The sequence below is a fragment of the Equus caballus genome, chromosome 28 (assembly GCF_041296265.1).
Source record: "Equus caballus isolate H_3958 breed thoroughbred chromosome 28, TB-T2T, whole genome shotgun sequence".
In the NCBI taxonomy this organism is placed as follows: Eukaryota; Metazoa; Chordata; class Mammalia; order Perissodactyla; family Equidae; genus Equus; species Equus caballus.
This window is the reverse complement of record NC_091711.1, coordinates 15,726,154-15,746,340: the sequence shown is the minus strand read 5'-3', so window position 1 is coordinate 15,746,340 and position 20,187 is coordinate 15,726,154. Positions and strand designations below refer to the sequence as shown.

Sequence of the window (20,187 nt, the reverse complement as noted above, 5' to 3'; positions counted from 1 at the left end):
GGATATTTTTAATAAATTTAAATTTTTAATCTCTGATTTGATTCTCTTGTGGTGAAAAGATATATTCTGTAAGATTTCAATGCTCTGAAATTTATTCAGAGTGATTTTATTGTCTGGCATATGTTTTATCTTGGTGAATGTTCCCCATATACTAACAAAGAATGCATATTATGCTATTGTTGAAAGTGTTTGTTAAATGTCAATTGGGTCAAGTTGTTTGATAGTATCATTCAGATCTTCTATACTAATACTAATTTTGTGTTTACTGTTCAATCAGTTACTGAATGAGGGTTAAAATTAATTCTTCAACTATGTTGAATTAATTCTTCAACTATAATGTTTCAACTATGAAAAAATTTGTAAATTTTCTCTATCTCCTCTTGGTTCTTTCTGGTTTTGCTTCATGTATTTTGTAGCTCTGTTGTTAGGGTCATAAACATTTAGAATTGTTTTGCCTTTCTGATGACTTCTCACTTTTATCCTGAACTTTAAATGTTGTTTAACACCTCAATCACAGGTCTCAATCCAGGCTGATACTGCTTTTGGCCATACAGCTCTCTCAAAAACTTCATTGGCTCACTGTCTATCCGATTCTGTTAAGATCCCTATACCAATAGAATTTTTATACTTACACTTACAATTCTTTTTGAAATACCCCTCTTCCTCTCTCTCTCAGCTTAATTACAGTTACTTTATTTACTTTCATGAGACAATTCTTATTCTCTTTTACTGAGTCGTTTGTCTAACTCAGAGAATGTTTCTAGGGACCATACCTATTCTTTCAAAAGATTTAATAAAAGGTAGGATGGCCTCTCCATGATTTTTATTTTTTTTTGCTCTGAGGCTGTCTTAATCTCAATATTAATCATATTTTGTGGTTTACATAAATTATTTATGTCCTATTTCAAATATTATAAAAAATAGTTCTATTTCCCAATCTGCAAGCCTTGAAAGTTCAATCATCTTATGAGCTCATGTCTTTCTCAAAGAACCTTATTAAATGCAGCTGATAGGTAAGAACCAGGTCTCACTAGGGACATTCTTTTTCAAAATATGTTCACTCAAAGCCTCAATTTTATTATGTCATTATTTGTCTTCCAAGTTATCCATTGTGCATTTTATGAAATATCATTGAAAACATGGGTCACTCTTTCCCCAGATTCCGGTTTCCTCCTTAGCCAATAACAAAAGAATTGATACATACTTTTGGCTTTTGGTTTAGGCAGCTCCTCATTTCCAACATCAATTTCACTATTCATCAAGTGTGCTGTAATAACAAACAACCACAACATCTCAGAGACTTATTGCACCAAGTGTTTATTTCTTGTTCATGTTTATAAGGGCTGTTGATTGACTGAAGCTCTGTCCCAGCTGTAGATCAATTCCATGTATTCTTCATTCTTATCCAGGTTGAAGGAGGAGTCCCAATATGGCACATACTCATTGTGGTATCTCCTACTATCTGTCTTTGTTAAGTGGAGAATTGTTTTCCAGAATCTCCTTCACTCTGTAGCTCCATAGGAGGGTTGGCCAGAAGAGGATTTTGCTTGATATCTGCAAGGCAGAGGTGAAACAGTGGCCATTACTCTCTGAAGAATGTCAAAGTAAGATGCCATGATGAATACACAGGGAAGTGCTGGCTGTACTCTAATTTATTCTTGCTGCAGTCCAGGAACCCTTTTGGAGAACACTGTCTTAATCAATCCTCCATGAATGAAAGATTCTTTGTGGAAGTACAGCTTTCCAGCAGAAAAGTTCTAGAACACCATTGAAGAAAAACAAATACAAGTTTGGATGCATTGAAGAGGGTAAGAGGAACAGTTTGACTCTGCTTGCATCACCCCTCCCCCAAGGTGGCACAGCTCAATGACAAGAGAGACCTTCTCAGATTAAGATTTCTCCTGTAGGGGAAAACATAAGTGTGTGAGTTAGCACCTGGATTCCCCAGTTGTATGAGTCACTGCCATTTCTCTCTGGCATGATCCAGGGTAGTAAGTCATGAGCTGAGTGACTGGGGGCAGGAAGAGGCTTGGAGAGCAGCAACAGATGGAACTCTCAGAAGACATTAAAGGAACATCGATTCTACTAACCCATATCAAGGTCTCCATTCAGAAGTCCACCCACAAACTGCTTGGGATGCCTCACCCACAGGTCCCCTCACCTAGCCAATGGGGACCCCTAGTGCTTCATGTATCTCACCCACACACCCCACCCTGTGACCAGCTCCCTACGTGAGCTGCAGCAGTGGTAAAAGTAAGTTTTGATAGACAGCTAATGGGCACATGCAGAAAGCCACCCAGAATCTGTGGGCTATGGAGAGATGACAAATTTGAGCTTTATGTTTGCCCTTAGGAAGGCAAAAAAGGCTGTCAGTACACAACTTTGTGCACTGCAGGATTGAGAAGGTATATAAGCTTAAGAATTTTGCCACAAGAGGGAAAGAGAAGCATAGAGCAGGCATATGTATAGGAGGTCTGAGGAAGCCACAGCAGCCCTAGCAGGGCTGATGGAATGTATTTTGCTTCCAGAGTCAGGTAGTAAAGACTGTAAGGGATGACTGCAACTTCAAACGTGAAGACAGCAATGCAAGATTTCAAGGAACATGAAAACTCAAAGAAACATGACACCACCAAAAGTTCACAATAGTCCACCAGTAACTGACTGCAAAAACACAGAGATTTGAAGTTTACCTAAAAAACAATTCTGCTTGTTTTGATCATCCTGGCAGCATGCGACACTCCCTTTGTTACTCTATTTGATCTACAATGAGCAAAATATGCATAGCTCAACAAAGGCTACACTGCCCAACACGCAAGGATGCTGGAGAGATCCACATATCAGTACATAGAAAGGTGGTTGGATTGGAGAACATAGAGGAGGTGAACTGGGGGAACAGTGGAGGCAGGGCCTATGATCCATAAGCCAGCCACCTTCAGCCCCAGAGAACCTGGCAGCAGCAATAGAGGTGTGCACATGACTCTGGCTTCACAGCCACAGCAGTGACTGTCACTACAGGGAGTGGAACAACAGCAGAGATGGAGCCATATGATCCTGAAGCCCCACCATGGCTCAGAGCCTGGTAGAAGCAACAAAGGCAAGCACATAACTCAGGCCTCCTGACCACAGCAGTGTCATTAGCCACAAGGAACCAGGCAACATCTGAGGTGGTGGCTTGTGAATGTGGCTCCCTCCTCACACTCTCTACCTGCCACCACCCAGGTGATCCCTAACACGGAAACTTAACCCCCCAACTCTGTGCTCCTGGTGAAGAAGCTAGTGACCAGTGACACCAGTAAAACATCAGTTACTAAAGTTACTATCAGTTACTAAAGGTAGTAGGGGGTGGAAAGTGCTGATCCTCCAGTATAGCCAGAGGCAGCTCAGGAAAGAGAAACCAAAAACTGGTGCTGTAGCACCACCTACTGAAAAACAAAAGAAAAGCTTCTAATCACCAACTAGTTGAATAGTTAGGATTAAAGCAAGCAAAGCTGTACCTAAATTAGAAAAGTGTTTGTTACAACAAATGTACCAGCAGAGGAATAGTTCATCAAGCACCACAAATAGACACAGTAACACAGTATCACAAAAAGAAAGTATCAATTGTCCAGAAACCAAACATCAAGTCATGGAAGATTGTGATCTAACTGCCAAAGAATTCAAAATAGCTGTCATCAATAAACTCAATGAGTTAAAAGAAAATTCAGAAAAGCAGTTCAACAAGTTTAGGAATAAAATTAATGAACAGAAAGAGTACTGTACCAAAGAGTATGAAACTCTAAAAAAGAACCAAACAGAAATTCTGGACCTGAAGAACTCAAAAATTCAGATGAAGGATAAAGTAGAAAGCATTGGAAATAGAGTAGACCATATGGAAGAGAGAATTAGTTCAATGATAGAAATCTAGAAATTATGCATGTAGAAGAGGAGATAGAACTAAGATATTTTTTAAAGGTAGAAATTCCATGAGAACTATCTTATTCCATTAAAAAGGGCAACATAAGTATAATGGGTATCCCAGAGAGAGAAGAGAAAAACAAGGGAACAGAGAGCTTATTTAAAGAAATAACAGGGGCGAACTTTGAAAAAAATGGGTAAGAAACTGGATATACAAATCCATGAAAAGAATAGGACACCAAAGTATTTCAATGCAAAAATACCTTCTCCAAAACATATGGCAATAAGACTGTCAAAAGTCAATGAGGAAAAGAGAATATTAAAGTCATCCAGGAGGAAAAAATCCTGCAAGGGAACCCCAACTAGGTTATCAGACTTCTCAGCAGAAAAGCTACAAGCCAGGAAAGAGTGGAATTATATACTCAAAATATTGAAAGACAAAAACTGCCAGGCAAAAATACTCTATCCAGAAAATTATTCTTCAGATATGAAGGAGAAGCAAAGGCTTTCCAAGACAAACAATTGCTGAGGGAGTTTATTGCCACTAGACCTGCCCTATAAGAAATGTTGAAAAGAGTTCTCCTACCAGAAACAAAAAGGCAAAGGTATATAAAACTTTGAGAAAGGTGATGAATAGACAGACTAAATCAGAAAACTGCAACTCTACATCAGAATAGGCTGGTAAACACTTAATTATAACATAAAAGTTAAAGAAAAAGGAAGCATTAAAAACTAATGATAGCCACTTCAATTTGGTAACAAACTCACGACACAAAAAGAAATAATTTGCAACAACAAAAACATAGAAGGGGAAGAAGAAAAGGATGAAATATATCTGGCAAATGAAGATAAGATGCTATCAGCAGAAAAAACTATCTTATCTATGAGTAATTTTATATAAACCACAAAATCAAAATTCAAAGCAGAGACATGAAACATGAAAAAAAGAGAAAACTGGAATGTAGGAGTGACGTCAGCAACGTGGCAGAGTGAGCTTTTCCCTTTGTCTCTTCCCCTTTGAACTACAACTAAATGCACAATCATTGATCAGCAGAGGATACCCACACAGCACATCAGAAGGCGTGAGAGACCTGTGCAACTATACATCTGAAAGGCAGATGGACTACCCCAGGGAGGTGGTGGAGATAGGTCAGCAGTCTTCAGCCCCCAGGCAGCCCTGTACACACGTGTGACTGCTTTCTCAGCTGGAGAACCCATAGCACCTCTGCAGCCACAAGGGTGGGAACAGGTGATGGCAGCCCTGACCCCCCATGTAATTGCTTTCTCATCTGGTGGGAGAGCCCACAATGCCACCATGGTCTCAAGGAGTTGCTTAGGCTGGGACCCAGTGGGGAGACACTGCCCAGCAGGCACAATGGATGGTGCAACCTAGGAGAAAGCAGAAGCAGATCTGAGAACCTAGGTGAAGAAGTTCCTGGCTGCTGTGAACCCCCAAGTACCACTGTGGCCCTGAAGTGTGGAGCACATCTCAGCAGGACTATGGGAGCAAACAGCAGAAACTCTGAGCCCCTGCCTGATCATTTTATTGTCCAGCAGAGAGCCCATAGGGCAACTGCAGTCCCAAGGAGTGGCTCAAGCTCGGACAGGCACAGCTAGTGGGGATCACAGCAGGCTCAGAATATACAGCTCCTGCAGCCCCCCAGAGGCAGAAGATAGAATCTGCAACCAGATACTATCACTATGCAAAGGCACAAATACACCCCATTAAATAGTTTATGAAGAAGTATATTAATACCCCAGAAGGAAAAAGACAAACACCCCAGAAATCAATCCTGAAGGCACAGAAATCTACAATCAAATGACAGAGAATTCAAAATAGCTATCATAACAAAAATCTCAATGAGTTACAAGAGAACTCAGAAAGACAGTTCAATGAAATCAGGAATAAAATTAATGAACAGAGGGAATTCTTCACAAAAAAAGATTTAAACTATAAAGAAACATCAATCAGAAATTTTGGAGATGAAAAACACTGTGATTGAGATTTTTTAAAAATCTAGAGTCCTTAAATAACTGAACTGATATTATGGAGGATAGAATTAGCAATTCAGAGGATAGGGATATAGAAATGCTTCAGATGGAGGAGAGAGAGAACTGAGACTAAAAAGAAATGAAGGAACTCTCCAAGAAATATCTGACTCAATTAAGAAATGCAACATAAGGATTATAGGTGTTCCAGAGAGAGAAGAGAGGGAAAAAGGAACACATGGCTGTTCAAAGAAATAATAGCCAAAAAATTCCCAAGCCTGGAGAAGAGGCAGGAATTACAAGTAAAAGAAGCTAATAGAACTTGTAATTACATCAATGTAAGAAGACCTTCTCCAAAGTATAGTAGTCAAACAAATGGCAAAAATCAATGACAAGGAAAAAATATTACAGGCAGAAGGGCAGAAGAAAATAACCTAAAAAGGAATCCCTATCAGGCTTTCAGTGAATTTCTCAGCAGAAAGCTTACAGGCTAGAAGAGAGAGGAATTATATATTCAAAATTCTGAAAGACATAAGTTTTCACAGCCAAGAATACTCTATCCAGTGAAAATATCCTTCAGATATGATAGAGAAGCAAAAAGTTTCCCAGATAAACAAAAGCTGAGGGAGTTCATCACCACAAGCCCTTCCTTACAAGATGTAATCAAGAATGCCCTTATACCTGAATAAAAGAAAGAAAGGATTTACAAAGCCTCCAGCAAGGAGATAAATAGGCAGACAAAATCATAAAATTGCAGCTCTCTATCAGGGAAGATTAGCAAACACTTAATTATAACCTTAAAGATAAAGGAAAGGAAAACATCAAGAATAAATATAATCACTTCATTTTAACCACAAACCCACAGCACAAAGTGGAATAAGTTGTGACACCAATAACTTAGAAGGGGAAGAAGAAAGGGATGGAACCTGCTGAGACTAAGGGAATACGAGGCTATCAGAAAATGGACTATCTCATCTATGAGATCTTTAATACAAACCTCACAGTAACCACTAAAGAAAACATCAGAAAAGAGACAAAATGATAAATAAAGAGAAAAGTAATAAAACTATTATAGAGAGCCACTAAACAGAATTGGCAGTCCAAAATACACAGGGTGAGAAAAAAGGGAAATACAGAACAACCAGAAAACAAGTGATAAAATGGCAGCATTAAGCCCTCATATATAAATAATCACTCTAAATGTAAATGGATTGAATTCCTCAATCAAAAGACACAGAGTGGCAGTATGGATTAAAAAACAAGAACCAACAATACACTGCCTCAAGGAAACATCTAGCTCTAAAAACAAACACAGGCTCAGAGTGGAGGGATTGAAGACAGTACTCCAAGCTAATGGCAAACACAAGAAAGGAGGTGTTGCCATACTTATATCAGACAAAGTAGACTTCAAAATGAAAAGGACAATGAGAGATAAAGGGGGCAGTATGTAATAATAAAAGGGACACTCCACAAACAGAATATAACATAAATATAAATGCATCTAACACAGGAGCACCAAAGTACATAAAGTAACTCTTAATTGGCCTAAAAAGAAGTATTAACTGCAACATAATAATAGTAGGGGACCTTAACACCCCACTTTCATCAAAGGATAAATCATCCAGACAGAAATTCAACAAGCAAATAGTGGAACTAACTGAAAAACAAGACCACATGGACTTAATAGATATCTAAAGAACAATCCATCCAAAATTAGCAGAATACACATTCTTCTCAAGTGCACACGGAGTATTCTCAAAGATAGACCATATGTTGGGAAACAAGGCAAGCCTCAATAAATTTAAGAAGATTAAAATCATATAAAGCATCTTTTCTGACCATAATGCTATGAAACACAGAAATCGACTCCAAGAAAAAAGCTGGGAAAGTGACAGATATGTGGAGACTAAACAACAGGCTACTGAACAACCAATGGATCATTGAAGAAATTAAAGGAGAAATCAAAACATATCTGGAGACAAATGAAAATGAAAATACACCATACCTACTCATATGGGATGCAGCAAAAGTGGTCCTATAAGGGAAATCTATAGCAATACAGTCCCACCTTAACAAACAAGAAAAATCTCAAACAAGCAATCTTAGATTGCACCTAACAGAACTAGAAAAAGAACAAAAAAAGCCCAAAGTCAGCAGAAGGAGGGAAGTAATGAAAATTAGAGCAGAAATAAATGAAATTGAAACAAAAACAAAATAGTAGAAAGGATCAATGAAACTAAGAGCTGGTTCTTTGAGAAGATAAAATTGACAAACCCTTAGCCATACTCACCAAGGGAAAAAGAGAGAAGGCGCAAATAAACACAATTAGAAATGAAAGGGAGAAATTACAATGAATACCACAGAAATACAAAAGATTATAAGAGAATAGTATGAGAAACTATGTCCCAAGAATTTGAACAATCTGGAAGAAATGGATAAATTCTGAGACTCATACAACCTCCCAAAACTGAACAGAGAAGGAGCAGAGAATCTGAATAGACCAATCACAAGTAAAGAGATTGAAACAATAATCTAAAACCTCCCCAAAACTAAAAGTCCAGGACAAGGTGGCTCCTCTGAAGAATTCTAGCAAACATTCAAAAAAGATTCAATACATATCCTAATCAAGGTATTCCAAAAAATTGAGGAAGACAGAACACTTCCTAACACATTTTGTGAGGCCAACATCACCCTGATCTCAAAGCCAAACAAGGACAACACAAAGAAGGAAAATTACATGCCAACTTCACTGATGAACATGGATCGCAAAACCCCCAACAAAATATTGGCAAGCCAAATACAGCAATATATCAAAATGATCATACACTATGATCAATTGGTATTTATATCAGGGACCCAGGGATGGTTCAACATCCACAAATCAATCAATGTGATATACCACACTAACAAAATGGGGAATAAAAATCACACGATCATCTCAATAGAGGAAGAGAAAGCATTGGACAAGATCCAGCATCTATTTATGATAAAAACTCTCAATAAAATAGGTATAGAAGGAAGGTACCTCAACATAATAAAGGCCATATATGACAAAACCACAGCCAACATCATACTCAACAGGGAAAAACTGAAAGCCATCCCTCTGAGAACAGGAACAAGACAAACGTTCCCACTCTTGCCACTCTTATTCAACATAGTACCGGAGGTTTTGGCCAGAGAAATTAGGCAAAAAAAAAGAAATAAAGGGTATCCAAATTGGCAACGAAGAATTGAAACTCTCACTGTTTGCAGGTGACATGACTTTATATATAGAAAACCCTAAAGAATCCATTGGAAAACTATTAGAAATAATCAAAATGATCAACAGCTACAGCAAAGTTGCAGGGTACAAAGTCAACTTGAAAAAATCAGTTGCGTTTCTATACATTAACAACAGACTAGCAGAAAGAGAAATTAAGAAAACAAGCTACTTTACAGTTGCAACAAAAAGAATAAATTAACTAGGAATAAATTTAACCAATGAGGTCAAAGACCTGTATGCTAAAATCTACAACACATTGAAAGAAATCAAAGAAGATACAAAGTAATGGAAAGATATTCTGTTCTCATGGATTGGAAGAATTAACATAGTTAAAATGTCCATACTTTCTAAAGCAATCTACAGATTCAGTGCAATCCCTTTCAAAGTCACACTGACATTTTGCACAGAAATAGAGCAAGTAATCCTAAAGTTTATATAGTATAACAAAAGACTCTGAATAGCCAAAGCAATCCTGAGGAAAAAACAAAACGTAGCTGGAGGTATCACACTCTGAGATTTCAAAACATGCTACAAAGCTATAGTAATCAAAACACCATAGTGCTAGCACAAAAACAGACACACAGATCAATGGAACAGAACTGAGAGCCCAGAAATAAATCCACACATCTGTGGACAGCTAATTTCAACAAAGGAGGCAAGAACATACAATGGAGAAAGAAATGTCTCTGCAATAAGTGGTGTTTGAAAAACTGGACAGCCACACGCAAAAGAATGAAAATAAACAACCATCTTTCACCATACATAAAAATTAACTCAAAATGGATTAAAAACTTGAATGTAAGACCTGAAACTATAAGACTCCTAGAAGAAAACGTGGGTTCTATACACTTTGACATCAGTCTTAGAAGGATCTTTTTGAATACCATGTCTCCTCAGGCAAGGAAAGCAAAAGCAAAAATTAACAAATGGAACTACATTAGACTAAAAAGCTTCTGAACAGCAAGGGAAATCATGAAAAAAATGAAAAGACAACCTAACAATTGGGAGGAAATATTTGCAAATCATACACTTCATAAGGGGTTAATATTCAAAATACATGAATAGTTCAACCAACTCAACAACAACCTGATTAAAAAATGGGCAGAGGATCTGAACAGACATTTTTTCAAAGAAGATATACAAATGGTCAACAGGCACATGAAAAGATCTTCAACACCACTAATTAGGGAAATACAAATAAAAACTACAATGAGATATCACCTCACAACTGTCTGAATGGCTATAATTAAAAAGACAAGCAATAACAAGTGTTGAAGAGGATTGGAGTAGAAGGAACTCTTGTACACTGCTGGTGAGAATATAAATTGGTGCAGCCATTATGGAAACAGTATGGAGATTCCTCAGGAAATTAAGAATAGAATTCCCATATGCTCCAGCTATGTGATTTCTGGGTAATTATCCAAAGAATACAAACACACTAATTCAAAAAGATATATGCACCACTATGTTCATTGCAGCATTATTTACAATAGCCAATTCATGGAAACAACTTAAGTACCCATTGACAAAGGAATGGATAAAGAAGATATGATGTATATATATACAGTGGTATATTACTCAGCCACTTAAAAAAAGATAAAATATTGCCATTTGTGACAACATGGATGGACTTTGAGGGCATTATGCTAAGTGAAATAAGTCAGGTAGAGAAAGACAGATACTGTATAATGTGACTCATATGTGGAAGATAAAAAATAGAAAAACAACAAATAAGCAAAGAAACAAAGTCATATATACAGAGAACAGATTGGTGATTACCAGAGGGAAAGGAGGTGTGAAAAAGGTAAAGGAGGTCAAATGTATAGTGATGGATGGACAGTAAAGTTTTGGTGGAGAACATAATGTAGTGTATACAGAAGTCGAATTATAATGATGTACATCTGAAATCTATATATTGTAAAGCACTGTTATCTCAATAAATAAATAAAGTACAGTAATAAAAAAACCCAAAATACCTATTTTAAGGAAGCTCAATGAGCTATAAGAAAACACGGAAAGATAATTCAATGAAATCTGGAAAATAAGACATGAAAAAAATGAGAAATTTAACAAAAAGATGGAAATCATAAAACAGAACCAAACAGAAATTCTGGAGCTGAATAATACAATAAATGAAATTTAAAATGCACTAGAGAACATCAACAAGACATAGATGCAATAGATCAAGTGCAATAAATAATCTATGAGTTAGAGGACAGGACATTTGAAGTTAAGTTCAGAGGAGAACAAAGAAAAAAGAATGAAAAAGAGTGATGAAAGACTATGGGATCTCATCAAAAGACATGATTTTCTAATTATTGCAGCCCAAGAAGGAGAAGAGAGGGAGAAGGGGTCAGAGAACTTATTTTAAAAAATAATGGCTGAGAACTCCCAAAATTGAGGAGACATTTGGATATCTACATTCATTAAGCTCATATGTCACCAAACAAACTCAACTTAAAAGGTCTTTTCCAAGACACATTATAATAAAACTGTCAAAAATCAAGGAAAAAGAGAGTATCTTAAAAGCAATGAGAGAATAGAAGCTTGTAACTAACAAGAGAACCCCCTGAAAACCATCAGCAGATTTCCCAGCAGAAACTTTACAAGCCAGGAAAGAGTGTGATGATATATTCAAAGTGCTGAAAGAAAAAAACTACCAACCAAGAATACTGTATTTAGCAAAGTTGTCCTTCAGAAGTGATGGAGAGAAAAAGACTTCTAGACAAACAAAAATTGATGGAGTTCATCATCATTAGACTTTTGTTATAAGAAACCTTAAAAGGAGTTATTCCAGGTGAAATTAAAGGATGTTAATTAATAACATGAAAATATATAACAAACTTGTAAAGGTAAGGTTATAGTCAAATTCAGAGAGCTCTAATACTGTAATATGGTGGTGTATTAAATACATAACTCTAGTATAAATACTAAAGGACCAAAAATCTTTGATAAGGACAAAAGCCCTTTACTAAAAGTAACTATAGCTACAATAACTTGTTAATGATTACACAATATAAAAAGAAGTAAATTGTGACATCAAAAACATAAAGGTGGGAGGAGTAAAAGTGTTAACATTTTGTGTTTGATCAAAGTTGTCAGTTGTTAATAGACTATTATAGTGATATAATATTTTATGTAAGCCTCATGGTAACCACAAAGCAAAAACCCACAGTAGGTATACAAAAGATAAAGAGAAGAAAATCAAAGCATACAAGAATGGAAAGTTATCAATTCACAAAGGAAAGCAGCAAGAGAGGAAGACAGGAACAAAGGAACTAGAAAACAACTAATGAGATGACATTAGTAAGTCCTTACCTCTCAAAAATTACTTGAAATGCAAATGATTTAAATTATCCAATCAAAAAGCATACAGTGGCTAGATGGATAAAAAGAAACAAGACCCAACTACATGCTGCCTACAAGGGACTAACTTCAGCTTTAAATGTACACAGGCTCAAAGTGAAGGGATGGAAAAAGATATTCCATGCAAGTGGAAACAAAAGAAACCTGGAGTAGCTATACTTATATCAGACAAAATAGAGGTTAAGCCAAAAACTGTTACAAGAGACAAAGAAGGTCATTATATAATGATAAAGGGGTCATTCACCAAGAGGATATATAACATTTATAAATATATATGGACCAAACATCAGAGCACCTAAAATATTAAATACATACTTACAAATCTGTAGGGAGAAGTAAACAACAATACAGTGATAGTAGGGAACTCAAATACCCTACTTTCAACAATGGATAGATCATCAAGACAGAAAATCAATAAGAAAACATTGGACTTGAAATATACAAAATGAACCTAACAGACATATACAGAACATTCTATCCAAAGACAACAGAATACACATTCTTCTAAGTGCACATTCTCCAGAGTATATCATATCATAGGGTATATGTATATCACATCCAGGGTATATGTATATCATAGGTCACAAAACAAGTCTTAGCAAATTTAAGAAGATTGAAATCATACCAAGTATCTTTTCTGACCCAAGTAGTATGAAACCAGAAATCAGTAACAGAAAGAAAACTGGAAAATTCACACACATGTGGAAATTAAACAGAACATTCCTGAACAACAAATGCGTCAAAGAAGAAATCAAAAGGGAAATCAAAAATATCTTGAAACAAATGCAAATGGAAGCACAAAATACCAAAACATATGGGATGCAGCAATAGCAGTTCAAAGAGGAAAGTTTACAGTGAGACATGCCTATGTTAAGAAACAAAGAAAGATTTCAATAAGCAACCTAATTTCACTTAAAGGAACTAGAAAATGAAGAACAAACTAAGCCCAAGGTTAGTGGAAGGAAGGAAATTACAAACATCATCGCTGAATAAATGAAATAGAGACCAGAAAAACAATAGAGAAGATCAATGAAACTAAGAGCTGGTTTTTTGAAAAGATAAACAAATAGACAAACCTTTAGCTAGACTTACCAAAAAAAGAGAGAGAGAGAGAGAAAGAGAAGACTCAAATAAATAAAATCATAAATTGAAAAAGGGGGTATTAAGACATACCAGAGAAACACAAAAGATCTTAAAAGTCTACTGTGAACAATTGTGGTCTAACAAATTGGATAACCTAGAAAAAAATAGATAAATTCCTAGAAACATACAACATATCAATATTGAAGCATGAAGAAATAGAAAATCTGAATAGACCAATTATAGTATAAACCTCGACAGTTGGTTTTTTCTTTTTGCAATGCAAGTCTCTGACTTCAGCTTTGATTTCTGAGGCATCCAGTTCAAAGAGGCAGCTCCTTCAAAAATGACCATCTCAAATAAACACATTGCCAGCCTCATGACTAGATAAAGAGCCAGGCCACCTGCCCAAGCTGAGGCTCCTTTGTCTTAGAGATCTTGGTTGATTTTGATAACTGACGATTTGGGCCACTTATGTTTTTTCTTTTCATGCTTTAAATTCTCACTTTTATGTTTTAAATTCATCAATAAAGGGTGAGCTCATGAAACCCTAGACCCCCACCCTCATCCCCAATAAAAGCAGAACCCCAGGCTGGTGTGCTTTTCCTCTTTCTCTACCCATGACCTCGCTGTATGCCCCCAAGTATGCTATGTAATTTCAAGTTCCTCTAAGAAATAAACTTTTTTTCAAAGTTTCCTGATGGTTATTGTTAAAGAGCATCTTCCAATCATAATAAGAACCACAAGGGCTGGTCCCGCCACAACATTGGTTATTGATAGGGTGAGATCAGCACAAAACACCAGTAACAAGTAAGGCAATTTAGTCTGTCATCAAAAACCTCCCAACAAAGATAAGTCTAGGACAAGATGGTTTCCCTGGTGAATTCTACCAAACATTGAAAGAAAAATTAATGCCAATCCTTCTCAAATATTCCAAAAAATTTAGGAGGAGGGACTGCTTCCAAACTCATTTTACAAAGCCAGCATTATCCTGATACCAAACCCCAATAAGGATACTACAAGAAAAGAAAACTACAAACCAAAATCCCTGATGAATATAGATGCCAAAACTTTCAACAAAAAATTAACAATCTGGATTCAACAGCACATTAAAAGGGTTATACACCATGATCAAGCATTATTTGTCACTGGGTTGCAAGGATGGTTCAACATACATAAATCAATAAATGCGATACACCAAATTAACAAAATGAAAGATGAAAATCATATAATCATCTCAATAGAAGCAGAAAAATCATTTGAAAAATACACATCCTTTCATAGTAAAAACTCTCAACAAATTGGATATAGAGGGAATATATCTCAACATAATAAAGGTCATATATGACCAGCCCACAGCTCAGATCATAGTCAATGGTGAAATGTTGAAAGCTTTTCCTCTAAAATCAGGAATAAAATGTGAGTACCTATTCTCACCACTACTATTCAACATAGGATTGGAAGTCCTAGCCAGAGTAATTAGGCAAGAAAAGAAATAAAAGGCATCCAAATTGGAAAGAAATAAAATTGTCTGTTTGCAGATGATATGATCTTATATATAGAAAATCCTAAAGACTCCATCAAAAAACTGTTAAAAATAATCAACAAATTCAGTAAAGTTGGAGCATATAAAATCCACATACTGAAATTCGTTGTGTTTCTATAGACTAGCAATGAAATATTTGAAAAAGAAATAAAGAAATCCATTTATGATAGCATCAAAAACAAATAGGAATAAATTTAACCAAGGAGGTAAAAGATCCGTACACTGAAAACTATAAGACTTTGATGAAAGAGATTGAAGAAGACACAAATAAATGGAAAGATATCTTAAGTTCATGGATGAGAAAAATTAATGTTGCTAAAATGTCCATACCACCAAGAGCCATATACAGATTCAAGGCAATCCCTATCAAAATTCCAAGGTCATTTTTCACAGAAATAGAAAAAACAATCCTAAAATTTGTGTGAAACCGCAAAAGACCCCAAACAACTAAAGAAATCTTGAGAAAGAAGAACAAAGCTGGAGGCATCACACTTCCTGATTTCAAACTATATTACAAAGCAAGAGAAATCAAAACAGTATGGTATAGTCATAAGAATAGATACATAGACCAAAGAAACAGAATTGACAGCCTAGAAATAAATCCTCCCACTACAACTCATGAGTCAACACATATTTGACAAGAGTGCCAAGAATACTCACTGGGAAAAGGATAATCTCTTCAATAAACGGTGTTGGAAAAACTTAATAATCACATGCAGAAGAATGAAATTGGACCCCTACACTACACTATACACAAAATTACACTATACACAAAAATTAACTCGAAATGGATTAAAGACTTAAACATAAAACCTGAAACTATAAAATTCCTAGAGGAAAACACAGGGAAAAACTTGACATTGATGTTGGCAATAATTTTTTAGATATGATACCAAAAGCACAAGCAACAAAGCAAAAAGAAATAAGTGGGACTACATCAAACTAAAAAGCTTCTACACAGCAAGAGAAACAATCAACAAAATGAAAACACAGCCTACAAAATGGGAGAAAATATTTTCAAACTATATATCTCATAAGGGGCTAATATACAAAATATATGAAGAACTCATAGAGCTCAACAGCAAAAAACAAACAATCCAATTAAAAAATGAGCAGAGAAACATTTTCCCAAAGAAGACATACAAATAGCCAACAGGTACATGGAAAGATGTACAACATCACTAATCATAAGGAAAATGCAAATCAAAACCACAATGAAATATCAGCTCACATCTGTTAAAATGGCTATCATCAAAAAGACAAGAGAGGGGCCAGCCCCGTAGCTGAGTGGTTAAGTTCGAGCGCTCCACTTTGGTGGCCCAGAGTTTTGCCACTTTGGAACCGGGTGCAGACCTAACACCTCTCATCAAGCCATGCTGAGGTGGCATCCCACATAGCACAAACAGAAGGACCTACAACTAGAATATACAACTATGTACTGGGGGCCTTTGGGAAGAAAAAAGAAGAAGACTGGCAAGAGATGTTAGCTCAGGTGCCAATATTTTAAAAAAAAAAAAAAACAAGAGATAACAAGTGTTGACAAGGATATGGAGAAGGGAACTCTTGTATGCTGTCAGTAGGAATGTAAACTGGTGCAGCCACTATGGAAAACAGTATGGAGGTTCCTCAAAAAATGAGAACTAAAACTACCCAAGACCCAGCAATCCCACTTCTGGGTATTTATCCAAAAAGAATTGAAATCAAGATCTTGAAGAGACTTCTGTACTTTCATGTTCAGTGAAGCATTATTCACAATAGTCAAGACATGGAAACTACCTAAGTGTCCCTCTACAGATGAATAGATAAAGAAGATGTGATATATGTATATATATATACACACACACACATACACAATGGAATATTATTTAGCCATGAGAAAGAAGAAAATACTGCCATTTGTGAAAATATGGATGGATCTTGACAGCATTATGCTAAGTGAAATACATAACAGAAAGACACATACTGTGTGATATCACTTATGTGAAATCTAAAAAAGCCAAACTCATCAAAACAGAGAGTAGAATGGTGGTTTCCAGGGGCTAAGGAGTGGGGGAAATGATGAGATTTTGGTCAAAGATTACAAACTTCCAGTTGCAAGATGAATATGTTCTGGGGATCTAATGTACAGAATGGTGACTATAGTTAACAATATTGTATTATATACTTGAAAGTTGCTAATAGAGTAGATCTTTAATGTTCTTACTGGAAAAAAGAAATAGTAATTATGTAAGGTGATAGAGACGTTAACTAAGCCTAGTGTGATAATCATTTCTCAGTATTTCTAAGTATACTCAGTATTTCTAAGTATATTAAATTATCACATTGTACTTCTTAAACTTCACAATATGTCAGTTATATCTCAATAAAGCTGGGAAAAAATAAAAATGAAAAAAATTCTCAAAGATATTCTGAAGGATAATTACTGGAACTACATATACAAAGTATTTAAATCCTATTCTGGTCCAAAATTTGGTATATCATGTAAATGTCTCACAGCACGAAAAAAATTCATTTTTAGAGGGACTAGTTTGGCCCCCAAACGAATACTGTTCATGATAGAGAATGTTATTCTCAGTCTACAGGGCATCCCTATGTCTCTGTAACATTTACATGTGCTTAAGAATTTGAAGGCAATAGTTTTTTAACAGAAGGAAAACGCTACATCTTCTCCATGCTGGTATTCCTCACTTCTTTTTCTACTGCAATTCAAATCACATTTCTGTAACAGGAATCCTGAAGAATCTTCTCACTTACCTATAGTTAGTAACACACAAACTCTCCTAAGTATCCTTAGGAACAAATTTAACCACCTAGTTCAGGTGGCAGAGAAGTCACATCTGCAGAGTTGTCCCCTTCTGTGCCATATTAATTGCTTTCTAACTTTCACAGAAAGCTGACATTTTCAATTACGACCACAACACAGAGGCAGAGCCAACATCCATGGCCTTATACAGCCTCACATTTCAGGCTGTTACAAATATTTTTAGCTGGATCAAGTCCATATGCTAAATACGCTCCATTACATACATTCCCATGGAAACAGACACGATGTCACAAACACAAGATTATAAATTTACTGCCTGATGGGAAAAAGAAAAAAGAAACAGAAAAGAAAATCTTCTTTGGCTGAAAGAACAAGAGCTCTTACTTGAACAAAAAAAATCCTGTGGCAGGAGAAAGGAAGACATAAGAAACAACCAAAAAAATTATATTGTTTCCCAAAGAATTGAGTTTTCCTAAAAGGAAAAAATGTAGTTTGAAAGCTGGAGTTTATCTATTAGACATAAATTTAATGAGGAAATAATTTCAAGTGATGTCAGCTGCTTAAGTCTGAAAGTTGCTTTTGAGATAGTCATTCCATTTTTTTCTACTGAGCAACTGCTTGTAAAGAAAACCATATTTATTGTAGTAGCCCACTTCTAGACTATTACACCAACCTCCTAACTCTGCCTCTCCCCTTTCAACAGCATCACCCAGAACCCCTAACAACTCCCTCATCTAACAAAATAACATGAAAACTCCTTCATCTGGCTTTCAAAGATTTCCAGAGTCTGACTCCAAGCCCACTTAGTAACTTCAACCATTCACACTTCACTGCATACATCTCTTGTGCAAGTCGAGTCAAATGGAGCTGTTTGGTTGTTCATACTGATTGTGCATTTCTGCCATCCATATTTCGCTCCTGTTTTTCCCTCTGAAGTAAAATTTCTGACCCACTATCTCCACAATATAAACTCCGAGCTATCCTTTAGGTCACACAACAAATGTGGCTTCCATTTGGAAGCCTTCCTTCATTGCCCTAGTTATGAAAAATTTTCCTCTTGTGGTTCCTTATTTACAACCATCTCATAAGTCTAAGAATCACTGCTTTGAATTGCCTTTCTTTCTTAGACACTTTTTTTCTTCATCACTAGAATGTAAGCCAATATAAAGAATTTGAAAAACCCTTACACGTAATTAATGTTTAGCAAATATTACTGAAAGTAACCAGCAAATGAGAGGTTGAAAATTTTCATTTATATAAAAATTTAATCTAAATTTATTAATTCCAGATAGAACATAAACTGGAAAAAAACACAGGTACTTGTAAATCTCAGTGCTGCCTTGAAGGCAATGGGATAACTCATTTGGAACACTCATATTTATTCAGAAGGGTTGCATAAGCCATGGCAGGAAGAGCTGATGCTTTAGCATCTTCCTTTTATAAATGACAAAATGTATTTGCAGAGAGTGTATAGTTTGCCCAAGTCACAGTAGAAATCAGAGCTAAAGCTAGAATTAGAACTGACAACTTTCAGGTCAACGACTTCATCCTCTCAGCCGTATCTCTAAGAAGGCGTGCCTAAGCTTCCAACAGAGTGGTTCTGAGCTCTCCCATGATACTGAGTTTGTTTTGTTCTTTTTAATTTGAGTAGTTCACATACCTCGATGTCCCCAGTGAAAATCAGCCCCAGGAAAAGTCAGAGAACACAGGAAGTAGGAAACTGGTATTGCCGCATGGTTTTATTTATTTATGAAATCATTACAGTATTTCCTTTGATATGGCTTGGGAGGTTTATAGGACTCAAATATTCTACCTCACTTCTCTAATGGAGATGCAGACTTTAAACTTCAACTACTGGTAAATAAGTAAGTGCTAAAGAAGAAATATTTTCTTATCTATATTGCCAGAATTGACTCCAGCTCAGAGATGACTGATAGATGTCAAGGTTACTTTCCTTCGGAGATCAATCATTTATTTTGCTATAACAAATGTCCTAAATTGATTAAAAGAACATGTCCAATTTTTAGGATATATACCTGGGATCTAAAATGCCTTTAGGTACCTACAGCTAGGAATTTAAAATTTATACACTACCAAATTAAGTAAAATCCATTTTCCAGGACTACTGCTTTCAGTAATTTTTTACCTTTCATCTTGTTGCACTTGATTGTTTATCTTATGCAATGCCTGATAAAAAGGAGAGAAATATTTTACCTAAAAGGGCATCTCATAGCCAAGATTTTAACGCAAGTAAGCATAAACTGAGTATATGAGTGTACATAACTT

At 36.0% G+C, this 20,187-nt stretch overlaps 1 long non-coding RNA gene across 1 annotated transcript; it reads right to left on the bottom strand.

Moving 5' to 3' along the window:
• Nucleotides 1–1,293: 1,293 nt before the first annotated feature.
• LOC111771117 (uncharacterized) lies at nt 1,294–18,141 on the bottom strand. Its single transcript, XR_011433693.1, has 2 exons — nt 17,892–18,141; nt 1,294–1,554 (listed from the first exon to the last, which is right to left on the bottom strand). It is a non-coding gene; the product is annotated as an uncharacterized lncRNA (long non-coding RNA).
• Between the last annotated feature and the right edge of the window lie 2,046 nt (nt 18,142–20,187).